The sequence below is a fragment of the Panthera onca genome, chromosome B4, assembly GCF_046562875.1.
Source record: "Panthera onca isolate mPanOnc1 chromosome B4, mPanOnc1 haplotype 2, whole genome shotgun sequence".
Lineage (NCBI taxonomy): Eukaryota > Metazoa > Chordata > Mammalia > Carnivora > Felidae > Panthera > Panthera onca.
The window spans coordinates 87427440-87446471 of NC_138345.1; the positions used below are offsets into that span (position 1 = coordinate 87427440).

The 19032-nt window shown below is 37.3% G+C and overlaps 1 protein-coding gene and 1 non-coding gene across 4 annotated transcripts in view; one reads left to right on the forward strand and one right to left on the reverse strand.

Moving 5' to 3' along the window:
- Positions 1–19032, reverse strand: part of TAFA2 (TAFA chemokine like family member 2) — a 527083-nt gene that overhangs the window by 403568 nt on the left and 104483 nt on the right. The window lies entirely within an intron of this gene.
- On the forward strand, positions 8225–8376 carry LOC132660478 (small nucleolar RNA SNORA62/SNORA6 family). The gene has a single exon (XR_009601818.1). It is a non-coding gene; the product is annotated as a small nucleolar RNA SNORA62/SNORA6 family (small nucleolar RNA).

Genomic DNA, 19032 nt, shown 5'->3' on the forward strand with positions numbered 1-19032 from the left:
ATATTTGGTTATCAAGTTTCCTTAGATTTAGTTCTTCTATAAACCCAGACCTGTCTTTTATCCTGAAAGACAAAGTGCTGCAAAATGCAAGTGACTTCCAAGGGAGATCTACAGCTAATGGTTTGAAGGACCCCATGTGCAACTTCTACAAGAACAATCCATCAGAGGACAGGCACCATCACCACCCTACATAGAGAGTTCTACTTCAACACAGTGAGGATCAACCATTTCTGAAGTCTAATTAAGAGCCCATTCATTTTTTTCATTTTTCACTAAGTATTTATTGAGTGCCTACTCTAGGTCTAACACTAGGGTTAGCATTAGACACTGAGATGAGTAAGGAATAGTCCTTGTCCTCAAGGAACGCACAGGCAAGTGAAGGAGGAAAATATAAAAATAAATGATAGAACACCCAGCAGTGCTAACAAAATTTGAACCAAGTGCTAAGAGAGTCATCAGCTCTGCCTATGGGTAGTGCAGAAGCTTAAGAAAAAATTCACACACATACAAAGCAACATTTCTAGTGATTTGTGAAGGACAACTAGGAGTTTGCCTGGTTAAGAAGCTGAAGAAGACTGCTGGAATCAAGTTTCTTCTTGCTGTATCACTAACTGTAAGCATGTGAGAGAAAAATGTTCTTCCGGCTCTCATTATACAAGTGCTTTGTCCTCCCCTCGATTATATTTTCTCTGACTTTAAAGTGGGTAATCAGGGAAGATTTACTAGGTTGTTATTTGGATTGAAACAAAATATGCTGGAGTCAGGTAGAAACTACTGTTGTTTTTAAAATATTTTTCTGAGTCCATTTAAAATATCTGCCACAGTATCTTGACTTTTCAACAGCTCGCGTTGTGAAAACATGAGACATTTTTCTTCAAAAAGTATAACTGAAAGGTCACAATTAAATTAAACATCAACATCTATTAAGATCAAGTTAATACCCCTGAAAAATAGATGACTCTTCCAAGTGTGTATTTAAATTGGCAGCTGGTGACTAGTATAACGTGTTCCACATTGTTACACCACAGCAACATGCAAGCTATTACGTGAATCAAAAATTGCTGATGTGATGATTCCTGAGATCGTTTCCAGTAAACTCTAAGAGCTAAGCTACCTATGAAACAATAGTATCAGATCAGTTCTACGATTACCATGACTTTAGAGAACTCCAGAGCTACCTCCAAAATCTAAGCAATTCCTTCATTATGGGACAATAATATACCCTGAACCCAACTGCCTCCTCAACTTAAAGATAAAGATCAAATATATTCTGGTAGAGAAAAACTAAGGTAAGAACTCATGATATTTTGGCAGACCTATAGCTCCCATGTGTAATCTTCACAGTTTGTCGTTAAAGAAGTCTCTGAGGGTGTCTTGAGCAGGGTTGCTCCATCTCCTTGTCTCTTTCTATCAACAGTCCACCCCAGTTCATCCAATGAGGAAAGAAAAAGTACCCAATTCCTACACTGCTCATATATATATTCTGCATGGTACTAGCCTTGATTTCTCTGCCTACAGCACATCCTTATGCACATGCAACCTCTAGTCCTGTCGACAACAGATGTGCAAACTCTGTTACATGACTTCCACTCATCTGATCAGAGTTCCTACTCAGAAAGGTTGAAGACAAGCATCTGTCAACACTGCCGTCTCACACTCGATTACAGCTGAAATCAGAGGCATCAAACCAGGGGAGACATTGACCAAAATATTTGCCATTCCTTGAGAAATGCTGCTTGCCCAGAACCGCTGACATTCACCTTGCTAACAGAAATACCTTCTCGGAATCTGTGGTATTTGTTTTATGTCCAGCTGGTCACTTTCATTTCTGACCTCATGCTGAGGTCAGAGCTGTACACTTACCCCATCAGAACCTAGCAGCGATGGTCTGTTATTGTCCGGTCCAATTTATGAAGGAGATTTTCAAATTAGGACAGCGACCAGAGATGTGCAGAATGGCTATTTACAGACCACGTGCTTCCTCGGAAGCACCTGGGAGCTGGCAGGGCACGATGGTATGCACTGATAGGAAATGATACAAATGACAAATGAGCAATGTCTAATTATTCCAGTGCTGCTCAGACACAGAGACAAAGACAAGAAAACTGAGAGTTAGGGATGAAACTCCATCCTCCTCTAACCCTATTGTGTGTATTGCACTACATATTAATGTAACATCAAGCCCTATTTTTAGATCTCTGCAATCCACAGGCATAAATCATTCCGGTGCCACAAGTCACCTCTGAGTTAGCAATGCCAAGTTTAACATTTTGCAGGATCCTACTAACAATATAATTGAAAGCAAGTGATATTTAAAATGAATAGTGGTAACTGTAATAGAATAGCATTATCCTATAAATAGATTTTTTGCGAGAATTTATTAAGTAATAATTAAAAGAAAAAGTGACAAACGTGCCACTTAGCTAATTCTATCTTCACAATAGCTCTCAGTGTTGAATTTGGAATGCCTTTCTTCTGCAAAAAAAAATGCAAATGGAACAGTCTTGTTTTCTTTTTACATAATACTGATTAATCCACAGTGGTTTCAGCCAAGAGGGTTGTCTCTGAATTGAACATCTGATTAAAGAAGGAAAGACACAGCACAACTAAAGCCATGAGCTGATCAAAGTGTTACTTTCTATGATAGTCCATGACCATTTTTGATGAAACAGAATTTAAAGCTAAATCTTCCCTCAACTCAGAAATCCTCCTCCCAAAGTTAGTAGAGGAAAAAAAAAACACTTTTACTTTTAAATTAATATTAAACTAGAATGTAATGTGCTTCACATGAAATCCACTAAGAAATGGCAAGAATGGAAGGGGATCTCACCGTTTTATATAGCCAAGCAGATACAATTCACTACATATTTTCAAGATAAACAATAACCAGTCCTCAAGTAAGAGGACACAATAGCACCATTTGTCACACATAATTCATCTTAAATTTACCTGGTATTTGAGGTGACCATGTGTGTTAGATAACTGGCTTTATCCAGAAGAGGAGAAACTCCTCCTATCTTTATGACCAGAGGTAGTTTTGCAGCAAGGTTCCCAATAAAGTGAGATTCCCACCCTCCCACATGTAACAGGAGTGAGGAACACTTTTTTCCTTAATGTTTACATTGCAGAGGGATGGCTCCCGGGTCCTTAAGGAAGATATTCCTGGGTCATAGAGGTGAGGAAACGTCCATAAGGTTTTCAGAAGGATTTATATACTTTTCAAAGGCAGGAAACAGTACTTACAAGTTTGCTAAAGGAAGTGTTCTAGGAAAAAGGGAAAAAACAAGTCTCTTCCCTTATTTTCAACAGGGAAAATTAAACCTCTTAATTTTTATTTGACCTTACACCATATAGGTTCAGTATGATAATCATAATGCAAACTCATTTACGGAAGATATGTGATTACTGCAAGTCCCCAGAAGAGAAAATCAACAAAATGGGTAAAACAAAAATGCTTTCTAGACCATTAAATCAGCACAAATTAATACATCATGCCAAACCACATGCATTATGGACTGCAATGATTATTGATAATATATTTCACCAAGGGAAAAGCAGACTCTTAATAACCCTTTGTCTTCCTGTCCATTTCTGACAAGGATGATGATTTCATTTTTAATTAGTTCAGAAGTAAATGTATAATGATAACCAAAGGGAAACATTTTTGCCCCTCTGCATGAGATTATCTATACAATCGTTAGCCATTAAAAATGTATTATACTGAGTACAAAGGGTAGCTTTGCATTCTTTTAAATAATGCATGTTACCCTACAAATGACAAAAAGTATAGCAGAGATTAGGTAAATGAATCAACTTAGCAAAATTCCCAATCAGTCCTATAGTCAGAACAGGTATTTGGCTGATATGATGTATCCCAGACATGTAGTTCAAACTACTTAATGAACTTTCTACCTTTATGTAGTAATTTTCCACTAAGTGCTCTTATACAGCATCATCTAATGTTAGCATTAAGAGGGATGTGTAATACCAATCAATAGCCAAATAAAACAAAACCACCAGAAGTTAGAAGGGGATAATGCAGAGAGTAATGCTTTCTGATGAGACCTTTAGAGGGCAACATCAAAAGGAATCATCCAGAGGCTGCAGCCATTAGTAGATCACATGCACCGTTGAAGATGTTGCTAACACAGCTCCTATTTGATGAAAAATGGGTGCAATCTTAGTTCTTGCTACATGTGCCTCAATTCCTCTAGAGAAATGCTTCAATAAAAAGGAATATCATAAAGAAAAGAATAAAGGTTTAACGAAAACACTAAGCAGAATCCTAAAATCAGACATCATCCAAAAAGTTTTCTGGTTTTTGGTGTTCGGGAAGGTGGAGAAAGGGGCAAAAAGGAAGGAATGCTCAGTGCTGTCAAATCTAAAATCTGCCCTCAGATCTGATGTGTTCGGCAAATTAAAAGGAAGCCTAAGAGAATCACTAAAGAGGACATCCTGGCCTGCTAGCCAAGAGAGACTCTGTAAAGCAACAGCTAACTTTTCTTTAGTCTGTTCTCCTTTAATTTACATGAAAAGAGACGCTGTTTCTCCAACACTCACCCCGAACTTCCTACTGTGAAGACAGCTGCCTTATTTGCCTTTCAGCAAATTAAAAGTTAAAATAGCCTCACTGTCAGGAGTAGCAGCAGCAATGGAGATGCTTGAAAAAGCTTCCTTTTACTGCAGTGTATTCCATTTCTCAGAGACCACCTCTACCTTTTGACTCCGAGAGAAATCTCTCAAAAAAGGATACCCTTCCTTTACGAACTCAGGATCACACCCTCTGCTGCTCCCCTCATTGACAAAGATCAAGATAAAATCCCTAACAAGGAGGATTCTGCTTTCTTAATGCTCCTCGTGCACTGATTTTTGCTTTCATATTCACCCTCTATCCATCACTGCTAATAAAAGTTATTAATAACATTAAAAGCAAAACAAAAGTTTAGGTCATGCTGCAGTTTGGGCAAAAGTGTAAAAATATCTCTAATATTTTCTTTACAAAAATGTTGAGAATGAGGAGCAATGAGAGCTCATAAAGCCAGTAGGAAAAAAAGAACAAAAAACAAAGACACCATTTCTTCCAAGCAGCAAAAGGGAACATCAAATAAATGCCATCTGAGTCCTAAGTTTGGTTTGCATGTGATTTTTCCAGACAAACCAAATTCTGTGTCCAAAATGAAAATCAAGTAGTGACTTCTGAAGAATCTTCAAAGCCATGTTTTCTTAATTTCAGTCTAGGGACCTCAACATTTTCAAGATTCTGACTCAATGAACTACAATTATTTTCTTAAGCAAGGCTTGCATCCACAGAGGAAATGGAAACAGGAGGCCTGGAAGAAGAATTAGTTCATTAGGATCATATTACTGGACATCTTAACTCTTCTGCATTTATATTTTCCTTGGTGTAAATTCATAACAACAACCCCTTCTTTCCTCATTTAGCATACACAAGCTCACTGTTTCATTTTGTTAAAATCCCCTGGATGACTGAAATAAAAATGCTACTAAATAAAATATAAATTACTGTAGTATTTATTACAATAATATTATCATTACTATCAACCAGAGGCCATTAAAATTTGTTTTAATTTTGCCTAAGCCATTAAGAATATTGTCTAAAAAATCATTTTTTCATTCATAATCTTTTCATAGCTTTTTTTTTTCTTTGCCATACATTAGGAAAAGCTACATGGAAGTTTTTGTCAAGTATCATTTCTAATGAATAACAATTATTTAGATAATGCAAAACTCATAAAGTCTCACTAATTAAAGATATGTTGTTAAACCAACAAAGAATATATTGGGTCAGACTGCTAAACCTCCAAGTAGTAAACTTTTAATAACAGTATAAATTATTACCATTACCAGGCCCATTAAATATGTGTTCAGATTTAATATTGATAATAATACTATGGAATTGAGCTTATATTCCCATTTTATAGAAAGGCAAAGTGCATTGCCCAGGCTGACACAGATACTAAGTTATAGAGCCAGCCTTTGAATCAGAATCTACTTGAATCTAAAGTCCAGGATTTTAACCACTACTTAATATTACAGGGTATATTTATATCAATTATCACTGTTGTAAATATATGGGTTGTTTTATTGGTATGATTCATAACACTAACAGTCCCAAAAGATTCCTCCAAGAGTTTTATTTTTATTAACAATTTTGGTCATAGTTCTTATTTGGGACATATTCTAATTCAAGGGCCTCACTCAACTGAACATGGGCTGATAATTATGGATTAGTTGAAGTGCAGTGTGATTTTGGTCATTTAGGCAAGGTCAATTTTTAAAACTATCAATTCCTTTCTTTTTAAATTTTTTTTTTTGGAATATTGACCTCCTTTTGAGTAATTCCTCACCTATAATTTGGCTAGCTTCCATTTTTATTTTAATCTCAAGCCTAAAAGAGAAAGTAATGAATTCATCCAGATTAGACATCATCAAGCTAAAAACTAACAAGAGTTACCTTCTTACTGTACCAAGACTGTGTATGCCTCCCTCCCCAGGCCCCCATTTTCCAAGTTTATATAACAGATCATCTTTATGCTGTTGCAGAAGATCAGTATTTCACATTATACTGATTTTTTTTTCAATTTATGACAGCATATTACAAGAGCTGTGTATGATTTTTACAGTTCATGAGTCTCTAGCCTTGGATCAAGCCATGCTGCAGCTCAATCTTCTTCAGTCCTTGTTAGCAGAGGCCATTGTAACAAAACCAAAATATATGGAATACACAGTGTCAGCTCTAAATCCTAGACCATAAACTCAGGTGGGCAAGTAATACAACTTTTTTAATATTGATGTTTCTGTAACAGTGTGACAGAAACACCTCAGTAAATTTAAAGATGTAGCCCCTCATCTACACCCTCACCTGCCCTCCCCAAAGTCCTGGTTTCCCAAGGTTATATCCAATTTCCATCCTGAGGAGGAAGGTTAACTGTACCACATTCTAGAGTAGGGGGTGAATCTGACCTTCAAATGCCATTGATCTGCAGTGGTATTTTCTCAGATATCCAGCTTCCTTCCTTGTCCTTGGTCACTGGCCCAAGGAGGTTACTGCCCGGTGTTCCCTCATGCTCAGCCACAGTTGCCCCCTCACTTCTAGATGCCTCAACATTAAAATCATTTGACTCTATTCCTCTCAGCATCCCTCTGTGGTCTAACCTCCCAAATAAAGGGAAGTCAAAGGAATAACAAAAATAGAATGGAGAAAGACTATATTAGCTAATCTTGGAAAGTAATATCCAACCTCATTTTAAAGTAAAAGTAAATATGAGTTTTTTCTGTGTATGAAAACAAATAAAAATAATTGATCGGACTTTCACAATACTTAGAGGGTATCCCAAATGGAATTTTTCAAAGAAATATAACAAACAATCCTAAAATATGTATGGAACCACAAAAGACCATTTCTTTCTTAAGAAAGAACAAAGCTGAAAGCATCACATCCCTGATTTCAAATGATATTACAAAGCTATGTAATTAAAGCATTATTTAGTATTGTGTTGGCATAAAATACAGACACATAGATCAATGCAACAGAATGCATAGCCCAGAAATAAACCTACTCATATATGGTCAATTAATTTATGACAAAGGAGACAAGAATATAAAATGGGGAAAAGACAGTCTCATCAAGAAATGGTGATGGGAAAACTGGAAAGTAACCTGCACAAGAATGAAAGTGGACCACTAACCTACACCATAGACAGAAATTAAATCAAAATAGATTAAAGACTTGAATGTAATACCTAAAAACCATAAAACTCCCTGAAGAAAACCCAGGTGGTAAACTTCTTGACATAGGTCTTGGCAATGATTTTTGTGTGTCTGATACCAAAAGCAAAAGCAACATTAATTCAGAAATATATATGCACTCCTCTATTTATTGGATTCTTTACGATAGCCAAGATATGGAAGTAACCTAAGAATCTACCGATAGATGAATGAATAAAGATGTGGTGTATAAACAGATAAATATTACTCAGCCATAAAAAGGAATGGGATCTTATTATTTGTGACAACATGGATGGTCCTACAGAGTATTAGGCTAAGTGAAAGAAGTCAGACAAGACAGATACCATATGATTTCACTTACATGTGGAATCTAATAAAAACCCACCAGAAACTGGTGGTTGCCAGATGGGAAGCAGGTAGGGAAGGGCCGAAATAGGCAGAAGCTATTAAGAGGTATAAACTTCCAGTTATAAAATAAATAAGTCATTAGAGTTCGGAGTTGAGGCCCTGGCTGGCCAATGAACGCACAAGTGTAGGGAGTATGCTACGTTAGGGGCAAGTCTTTCGCTAACACCACAAGGGTCCCGGCTTAACGACTGGAGTTTGATAGTAATTCTTGCTGCAAGCATAAAAAATTAGAATAAATTAAGTCATGGAATTGCAAAGTACAGCATAGGAAATACAGTCAAAAATATTTTAATAACATTCTTTGGTGACGGATGGTAACTACACTTATGGTGAGCATTGTGTAAAATACAGGATTGTCAAATCACTATGTTGTATACCATAAACTCAGAAACCACTGTATGTCAACCCTACTTCCATAAAATGTTTTACTTAAAAATAGGACTACCATATGATCTAGCAATCCCATTTCTGCATATTTATCCAAAGAAAATGAAAACACTAACTTGAAAAGATATATGCACCCCCATGTTCACTGTAACATTATAAACAAGCTCAAAGATACAGAGAACAGATTGGTGACTGCCAGATGTGGAGGGTGGCAGATGGGAGAAATGGGTGAACTATTTTTGGTTTTTGTTTTTAGTTAAAATAATCTGATTTTTTTTAAAGCTGCAAGAAGAAGTTTTCTAAGGGGCTTCTAGGAAACTTTTGTTCTGAAAAGAAAAAGGAAAAAAAAGAGAAAAAAGAGGAAAGAAAGACACAAAAAGAAAAGGTCCCCCTCCCTCCTCTCCTGCCTCCCTGTTTGTGGCACTGATGTGAGGATATGATGTCTGGGACCATTTTTTAAACATAAATTGACAAGCTCAAGACTGAAACATTGATGTGATGAAGAAGGCCAAAGTAGAGTTGGGGTGGGGGGAAGCGGGGGGAAGAGCCAGGATTCTTTATGACCTCACAGATGCTGCCCCAACTCTGCCTATTCTTGGCAAAGGAGTCATTAAATATTTTGCTGAATGGCTTGGGCCATTTCAACCAAGCACTTTCAGCCCAGAATGAACCTTACTGATTGTGTTGGCCAAGGATGGGATTTATACCTAGGCTTCTGTGATGCTGAAAACTGTTCCCTTGGTTTTCTGGGGACAGGGGCAGGGGGTAGCAGGGTAGGGATAGGGGGAGAAGACTGCTCCCAGGGGCCCTCTGCTGAGGACCACCTTGCCAACCCTAGACTGCTGACACCTATTAGGTTTTGAGAAAAAAAATCCTATCTTGTCTAAGTCATTTGTCTCCATTTCTGCAACATCATGTTTCCTGCCTTAAAACCACCTGTGTTGTCAAACAAGCACAATAAGGTATCAGTTTTTGGAATGTGACACAATACCACTAAAGTTCATCTTTTAAAAAAATGGGAACCTATTCTTGGGACTTCAAATGTGTGCTATGTGACTTCCCTAAATTTCTCTTTGAGGGACTGAGGAGCACCTCAAAAGAGATAGGTAGCCATCCCCTAGAGCAACTAACACTAGGGCGCAAGAGGCCCAGATGACCACATTTAGACATGACACATCTAAAGCATGAAGCAAGATCTTGTCGGCAGAGAAAACATAGTCTTCCAAACATGAGTCCACAACCAACTGCACAGTGGCAGAAGCTTCTAATTATTGGTGTTCTTTAAGCTGTTATCCTGTGCTCAAATACAAACGGCATGCTCTAGACTCTAGAGTCACTAGCGACAGGGATTTCTTTATTGAAGTGGCTAATTCTCCCAAACAATTAAGGGGGGAGCCTACAGCCCTTGGTAAAAAATGACAGGGATGTGGGGATAATGGCATTTGCAAATTTAATATCATAAAAATTTTTCCTCTAATTTGGGGTCCTTGCTGCTTTTTCATGTCCACTGTGAGACATAAGTTATAAGCTTTATTGTTGTACTCCAATGCCTAAAACAGGGTCTGGCAAAGAGCAGGCAGTCTCTGGAACAATCACAGTCACAGAAAAGGATGTTGCTGGGGCGCCTGGGTGGCTCAGTCGGTTAAGCGGCCGACTTCGGCTCAGGTCATGATCTCTCGGTCCGTGAGTTCGAGCCCCGCGTCGGGCTCTGTGCTGACAGCTCAGAGCCTGGAGCCTGTTTCAGATTCTGTGTCGCCCTCTCTCTGACCCTCCCCTGTTCATGCTCTGTCTCTCCATGTCTCAAAAATTAATTTAAAAGAAAAAGTTAAAAAAATTTAAAAAAAAAGAAAAGGATGTTGCTATGGGTTGAGCTGTGTTCCCCCAAAATCCGTATGTTCAAATCCCGACTTCCAATACCTTGCAAGGTAACCACATTTGGAGATAACTTCTTTGAAGTGGTGATGAAGTTTAACTGTGGCTGATAAGGTGGGGTCCTACTCTAATATGACAGGTGTCCTTATAAGAAAAAGAGATGCCTATGACAGAGATGCCTATGACCAGAGAAGAAGACCATATGAGGATATAGCAAGAAGGTTGGTCATCAAGCCAAGGAGAGAGGCTTCGAAACCAAACCTCCCAACATCTTGATCTTGGACTTCTGACCTCCAGAACTGTGGGAAAAGATTTATTCCCATTGTTTATGCAACCAGTATATGGTATTTTGCTATGGTAGCTCTAGCAGCTAATATAGATGGGAATATATATGTTTCACTACAAAATAGTATTGCCAAATTCTAAAAACTGCCCATTATTTTTGTAAGCTGAAATTCCTTTCCCTTTTATTGATTAGTTCTTGTGTTTTGGATGTGGTATACACTACATGATATTTGTATTGTATTTTTATTTACAATAATTCACAATAGATTTAATTTTGCTATTCTAAGATACTTCCAATTTTGTTTTCCAAATATAACCAAATGTGAATTATAGGAAGTGTATTTTTAGGAAAGCAGACATTTAGATCTCAAGTTCCACATACTGACCCAGCAAATTCAATCCAGGTCCCCGTATCTTTTTTTTCTATTACCTCAAAGCCTGATGTGAGGCTCAAACCCACGAACTGTGAGATCATAATCTAGCCGAGATCAAGAGCCAGACACTTAATGGATTGAGCCACCCAGGTGCCCCCCGCCCCACATCTAACAGATATGTTTAGGTTGATGATTTAATGCTTACCATTCAAGTGTCTAATCTCAATGAGATTAGTACAATGATACACTAAAATATGGTTAAATACTAAATTTCCATAATATTCATATATTTGGGGTACTATTTCCTTTTTTTCTCTTTGTACCTCTGGTGCACAAAGTTGCATTACTCAATTACTCATAATCTCTGGCTTATAACATATTCTTACTATTCATAATTGTATGACCCACTTTTATTCATTTATTTAGCCATTTTTCATAATATAAGTAGGAACCATGAATCTCCTCACCTGAAAGAAACAACAACACTCTAATCATAACCCATGTTCAGCTATGTGGTCACCTCATATGACATCCCTTTCGATTCCTGAGACAATAACCATACTGCATTCCATATTCATAATTCCCTTGACATCCTTGTTATACAGAACTACTACGTCTCCCAGTATTTAAGAGATATTTTAGTTGTTAACTTTATAAAAACAGTATGTTGTAAACGATTTTTTAGAACTTGAGTTTTTTAACTTACTATTATATTGCTAAGATTCATTCATATTTATAAACGCTGTACTTCATTCAACTGCTGTATATTATATTGTGAATATACATCACAATTTATTTATCTACTCTCCTACTGATATGCACTTGGATTATTTCCAGGTTATACCCTAAATAGCACTGACATGAACATCCTTGTACGTGTTTTCTGTTATACATGTAAACAAGTTTCACTTGATACCTAGTAGTGGAATTTCTGGAATAAAGGATATGTGAATCTGCAATTTTTTCTAAAATGTCAGTATTTTCCAAAATGATTGCACCAATTAGCTCCCTGACGAGCAATGAACATCTACCAGATCTATATTCTCTCCAACAATTGATATTATTAGGCTTTTAAATTTTTTGCCAAAAGAAGAGTATAAAATAATATTGTATAATTGTCTCTATTTGCATTTCCATCATCACTAAGGGATATGAGGCGATGGAATGAACATCTCTTCACATGTTTGTTAGTCATAAGAGTTTCTCTTCTATGAAATACCTATTAAGATCTTTTGCCCATGAAGCTCCTGGGTGGTTCAGTTGGTTGAGCATCTGACTCTTGACTTCAGCTCAGGTCATGGTCTCACAAACATGAGATAAAGCCCCATGTCCAGCTCTGTGTTGGGTGCAGAGCATGGTTAAGATTCTCTCTTTCAACCCCTCCACCCGTCCCCCGCATGCAAGCATATCTCCCAAAAATTTTTTTTAAAAAAAGATCTTTGCCCATTTTTCTAATTCATTTGTAGGAGATGTTTCTGTGCTCTTGACGCCATTCTTTAGACAGTAGTGTATATTGTGAATAACTCCCCCTAGTTTGTTATAGGACTTTCAATTTAATGATCTCTTGAACTCAAGTTTCTACTCTTAATATAGTAAAAATTACGTTTTTTATAATCAACATGTTATTTGCATTATTTAAGCAATATTTTCCTACCAGTAGGTCTAAAACACATTCACCGACATTTTATACTAAATGTTTAAAGATTTGTTTTTGGTATTGAAATCTTCATCTGAAGTCGATCTTTTTATATAGTGTGAGATAAGTATCTAATTTCATTTTTCTTGACCCTTAATGAAATTTTCAGGTTTTGATGTCCAGTTTTAGAAAACTATTACACAATTCTAAAATAAGCTATCCCAAAATTCTGATATTACTTACATAATACTTTCCTAAATGAAAGAAAATCTTGCATGGTAGAAATATACGTTGCTAATTCTTTCATATACACTAAAATGATAACAAAAAAAGAGAAACAGGAAGGTGATTTTCCTAACAACTAAGCATTCCCATTCCCTTCCTTAAGACATAGCTATAAATCTATCATGACTAACTGAAACACATATAAACATACACAAACCACACACAGAAAGCCACAGCAATGTGGAAAAGGCAAAAACACTCATAGCTTCACATAACAGCTTCCATTTCCACTTTTGCATTCATACTATGATTTGTTTTGCAGTCATTTTATATCAGTTATTTTTAAATCTACTCTAAAATTCAATTGAGTAAACCTGTTCTATGTATAAAATTAATTCACAAATAAAGAAATGGCATACTAAATAGTAAATCAATTGCCAAATATCAACTATCTCAGAGGAGCTCTTGTTTCTCCATTTCTCCACCAATTTACTCCGTAAAAGTAAAAGGGTTTAACTTTTAATCCATTTAACAAACGTCTATGATGAGCAAAACAGTGCACTAGAGAGTAAAAACAACACAAATTTGCTCCATGATATAATCAGGGAGCCATAAATAAATTTAAAATGGGACCAATTATGATAAGTTATATAATTGAAATGCCCACAAATGTTGATTGAGTTCAATTATGTTTGTATTTACTAAGCACCTAAGGATATGTCATTGTACGTTTCAACAATCTCATTGAATAGGCATTTTTTAAAATTTCTTTTTCAAGAAGCTACTTCATAATTTCATGATGTTGGAAATTCAGAATAGAAGTAATCAACAGGAGTGTAATTTGTTAGGCAAAATCTATTGGCAGGCACGTCTCGGACCATAAGATAAACACTGGCACAGAAGATGATAAATGTTACCAACATCTGATAAAGGCTTTTCTCCAAGCCCAAGAGAGAAGACGAAGAACTGAAGAATAAAGTCTTTTCAAACTCTCACCTCCTACAGTGTTTATAGTCAGTTACAGGCAACTCAGTTACTTGGCTTTAGGTTTCCACCTGATCCAAGCACCGGACAAGTTCTACGTAAAATTATTAGGCTTTTTAATGCCTAGTCCAGGTCCTCTATTTTCCAGTCTTCCCTATCTTGACCTTTGCTACACTCCCACTGCTTTTATTCAAAACCTCTACCAGAGCATCCCATCCGGGACTTCCAGTCACAATGGACTTATCATGATTTCTGTGACCTATCCAAGTGGAAATCTAATTCCGCCCTCTACTTCTCCTATCTCAAGGTTCTGTTTGGTATCACATCCCCTTTGGGCATGTTCCATGGCAATCCCAGCCTAATCTCACAAATTATGTACATAGATATGAGAAATTTGTCGAGGCTCCATCATTCCCTAGGGAATGAAGATAATCATGAAGCTCTCAATTCAGGTTACACACACATCTAAAGAAAACCCTCTGCACTTGTAGTCCAAGGACTTGATCAAGTCCAAAGTCCACAGTAATTCATATGTAAGATTGAGTCAGTCATTTAACTCTCCTGAGACTAGGTCAATTTATTAAATGGAAGAAACAATGAATTCACCTGAATGCTGTAGGAAATTACATGAAGAAAGCACTTGTAAATTATAAAGTGATCTAAACTATAAGTGATGTTCCCTTCATGGCAATGATAAACCACCAGGAGAGATATTTAATTAGCCTTCCCCCAAGACATCCTGTCATGATGCTTACTTCACCTATACTAGGAATAAGACTGCCAAAAATTTTGTAGTAGGGGAGAGGTTTCATTTTTAGAATCATGCCTTCATTTAATCATTGACCCATTCATTTAAAAAAAAAGAAAAGTGAAGGCCAGGCACTGGAGATAGAACAGTGACCAAGGTACACAATTCCTGCTCTCATGGAGTTTATATTCTGTGCATGGTTCAAAGCAACTGCAAAATGCGGAGACATTGCAGGCACAAAGGGGACCACCAAATTCCCAGGTGAGGACACTTACTGAAATGAGTGTCATCTTTGTTTTTCATTGAAACAAGGGAGGCCATGCTGATATACATCCACCAAGCAGCCTGCAAAACCAGCGTAATCTTGAACCACATGATGTGCTCCTTGATTCTCAACCAGCAAAAGACAAAGTAGTCTAGGTGAGACCCATAAATTTCATAACAGAAAGTCTAATGAAATAGTTCTGCACTTGAGAAAGGACATTTGCTTTCTGTTCCAGTAACACATTAATTCTTTGATAATAACAGCAAATACTCAGGGATCACTAGACTCTAGGTACTGTTTTAAGCAGATGACATTCTATCCCATTTAACCATTACAACTTGACGCTGTGGGCACTATTATTACCATGCCATTTTATAGAAGAGGGGGAAATAAGGCATAGCAAGGTTAAGAAATTTATCCTAGGTCACACATTTCTTTTTATTCAAATCCAGGCTGTCTGATTACACAGTCTAATCTATACCCACCATGTTATAGATTCCTCTCATTAGAGTGACTGATGATTATAATATACAAAGGGCAAAGAACCAGTGTTTAATGTAACCTGTCACTCCAGAACTCATTCATAAGAGACAGGGTACCTCCAAGAACACCATTCCCTCAGGCTTGATGTGAATGGCACCCCATAGGAGTACACAATATACAAACAACATCACCTCACACAATGAACCTGTATCTCCATCATAAACCATTCTTTCTCAAGTTGCTTCTCTACCAAAGAAGGCCCGGTCCCCTCTTTTCTTTCCAGGCACAAAGTCAGTTATCATTCAGGCCTGGCCATATCCTCCCTGAAGCCTTTCTGGGCTCTTCCACCTACCTCAAAGATCTGTTGATCTCTTCTACACACACTTACTTTATGTTCAGTTTACTTTATGTACACTTTGAACTGCTTAACATTTGGTTATGTAATGTTTTGCAGTTTACCGAACATGTATTTACTCAGCTACATGTAAGTCTGTTGAGAACAGAAAAAGGTTTTGATTCCCTCTCCTGGTTGCACGGCACCCCCTCATGCCCACAGACACACACCTTCCATACCTCATATTGTACTAAAAGTTCAATAAATGCTGTTTGGATAGTTGGCAGACTAATTGATTAATCTATTGAATAAATATTCAGCTAAACTTAAACAGCCTCCACGATTTTCTGTACTCAGACATGGATACACACACAATGTGTGGGTCAGTGAGCTGATGAAATGAAGAAGGAAATAAATAAAGCGTTCATTGGGAAATTACCCTAAATATAAAAATCACAAGAAATGGGAATGTATTAGGATTCAATCTAAAAAGTTTTAAGGGGAGAACCGGCTAATTGAAAAAGAAAAAGAAGTAGTTTTATACATTTAGCATTAAAGTAGCTTCTCAGGATCTGAAAATCAAATGCTTTAGTCCATCAAGTTTGCCATTTTCCCACTGGAGATGTAATACACCAACCACATTTCACGTACATCTTAAAATTCACATGACTTGCACCTTCTATTTTATTTCTTTCTTCTACTCTCTACCCACAGGCCCACACACGCGCACACATGTACTCTCTATCCTAACTAACCCCCTTGCCTTAAAAAAAAAAAAAAAATCACCATCTGACCATGAATTACTAGTTCTGAGTCATCAAAACCACACCAGAGAAAGTTTTGTTCATTACCTTGGGCTCCCTCTGCTGGGTCTGCAGGAGTAAAACATACAATTCTGTAGAACTGGAGGTTATGGAACTCCATTCCCCCACAGAACTTCTCCTGTTTTACCTAAAATTAAATTCACTATCTAACAAAACACAATCACTTGAAAACAGAAGAGATTTAGGACCTGGATAAACTAGTAACGATATATCAAGACAAGTGTCTTTTAAGAAACTACTAAACAAATCAGTGTTCCTTGCCCATGTTTATCTTCATTGGTAGTAGAATGGTGGAATTCAGCAGGGGAGCTCAGATATTAAAGAGACAGGGATATAAAACTGTACCGAAGAAAATAATCACAAGAAAAAAGATCTGGACTACACATGTGTTTGTCAGAAGCAAATGCAGATGAAGAGGACAAAGTCCAATTTAAAGCCTCTCAGTAAGGTTTCTAAGAAAGAAACGACGGCATTGGCCAGGCAGTATCCCTAAAGCACTACAGATCAAAGCTGTTGTTAACATTACTGAAATATAGTAGCAAATCCGATAGTAAAGAGTATATTGAGCCTACGGTCACACCGCCTCCCCCAAACATCCTAAAATCACAAAGTACATTTGCATTTACTAAAGATAATAGCAGGGCGCCTGGGTGGCTCAGTCAGTTGAGCATCCGACTTCGGCTCAGGTCATGATCTCACTCACAGTCTGTGAGTTCGAGCCCTGCATTGGGCTCTGTGCTGACACCTCAGAGCCTGGAGCCTGTTTCGGATTCTGTGTCTCCCTCTCTCTGACCCTCCCCCATTCATGCTCTGTCTCTGTCTCAAAAAAATAAAGGTTAAAAAAATTTTTTTAAATAAATAAAGATAATAGCAATGTAATTTATGCATCAAAATGGAAATGGTAGATATTGATTTCTGTCAGAAGGAAGTATTATTTCTCATTTAATTGATTTGGTGCTAATTATAAAAGAGAGTGGTTAAGTTGTACTAAAACAAACCATCATACCAGGAAAAAAAATGAAACTAGACCTGAGATCTCTAAAACTCTGGAAAATATGGTCTATATTTTTTTCCCTTTAGACTGATTTTCTGCAATGAAGATCTTAAACCAGTCCCAGGGTGATATTATAAAATCATCAAGTACTCAGAGAATTGTATACTCCACAGCCTTGAAATCTAGGACCTGAGCTTTTCTCTACAGAGTCCAGCACGGATCCTGGCATAACCTCAGGTTACTAAAGACCTTTGGCAGTAGCTTTTCTGATGTTGCCAGTCTATCTCCTGTCTCCACTGTCCTATCATGAGCGGCCATAAAGGGTTAACCAAGACTCCAGCCCATGAGTAGCTACAAAATTTGAGACGCCCAGTGCAAAATGAAAATGCAGAGCCCCTTTTTCAAGAAGTATTAAGAACTTCAAGACAGTGACAGCAGAGCAGGAAGTCAACCAAGGAAACCCTTCTAGGCACAGCCTGTAAATATGGAATCCTATGCAACTGACTACAGGGGTCACAAGCCCATGAAGCTGGCCTTGCTGGAGCCCTAGGTTAGTTTAAGGTTAGCAATAACAGTGTCTTCATGGATCCTTCATCCCCAACATCGGACAAAGATGCCAACCTCATCTTATCCTCAAAGCATTACCTTTGCAAGAGAGATATCCTTGCTAAAACAAACACGGTTCGGTTTATTTCCCCAAATACATGCTGGAACCTGTTAATAGGGCATGTTTTTTATTCTGTCCAAGTTTGGTTTGGGAAACAGAGCATCTGTTGAGAGAACCTAATTCATGCACATCTCTTTTTTTCCTTTCTTGTGAGGGGCTGTTCAATTTAAGTGCTTAAAAGCACAACCTCCAGGGTCAAACCACCAGGGTTCAAATCCCACCTTCACCACTGACCATCTATGCAAGTTTGAACAAGTCACATTACTTTGCTGAATCTGTTTCCACTAGCAACCAGTGTTAGAACTGCTTCATTGGGTTGCTTACCAGGATATAGTGAGGCATAATTTATAAAGAGTTTAACTCAATGCTTGGCACACAATAGTGATGGACTCGGCATTATCATTACATCATAATTACTTTTAAATGTATTGGAATATGGGTCATAGAAACCCAGCTGGTTGTCTACGAGCCACCTGGTATTTAAATTTCAGTTGTTCTCAGTGTGGTTTAAAGGACTGTCTTAAATAAAACTTTTGTTATAGCCCCAAGTTCTCCAGATTTTTAAAGGTCTTTATTTATTCATTTACTTCATAAACATATATTGATTCTCTAATCTGTCATAAGCACTATGCTGGATATTAGCGATATAAAAATTGACACGATTAAATCTCTGCTTTAAATGGACTCACTAACCAGACACGTAAATGGATAATTTTAATGTAATGTGCCAAGCACAACAATTGCTGGAAGAAAACTCTCCAAGAATGGCTCTTATTTCTACACTTTCTGCAAAGGCA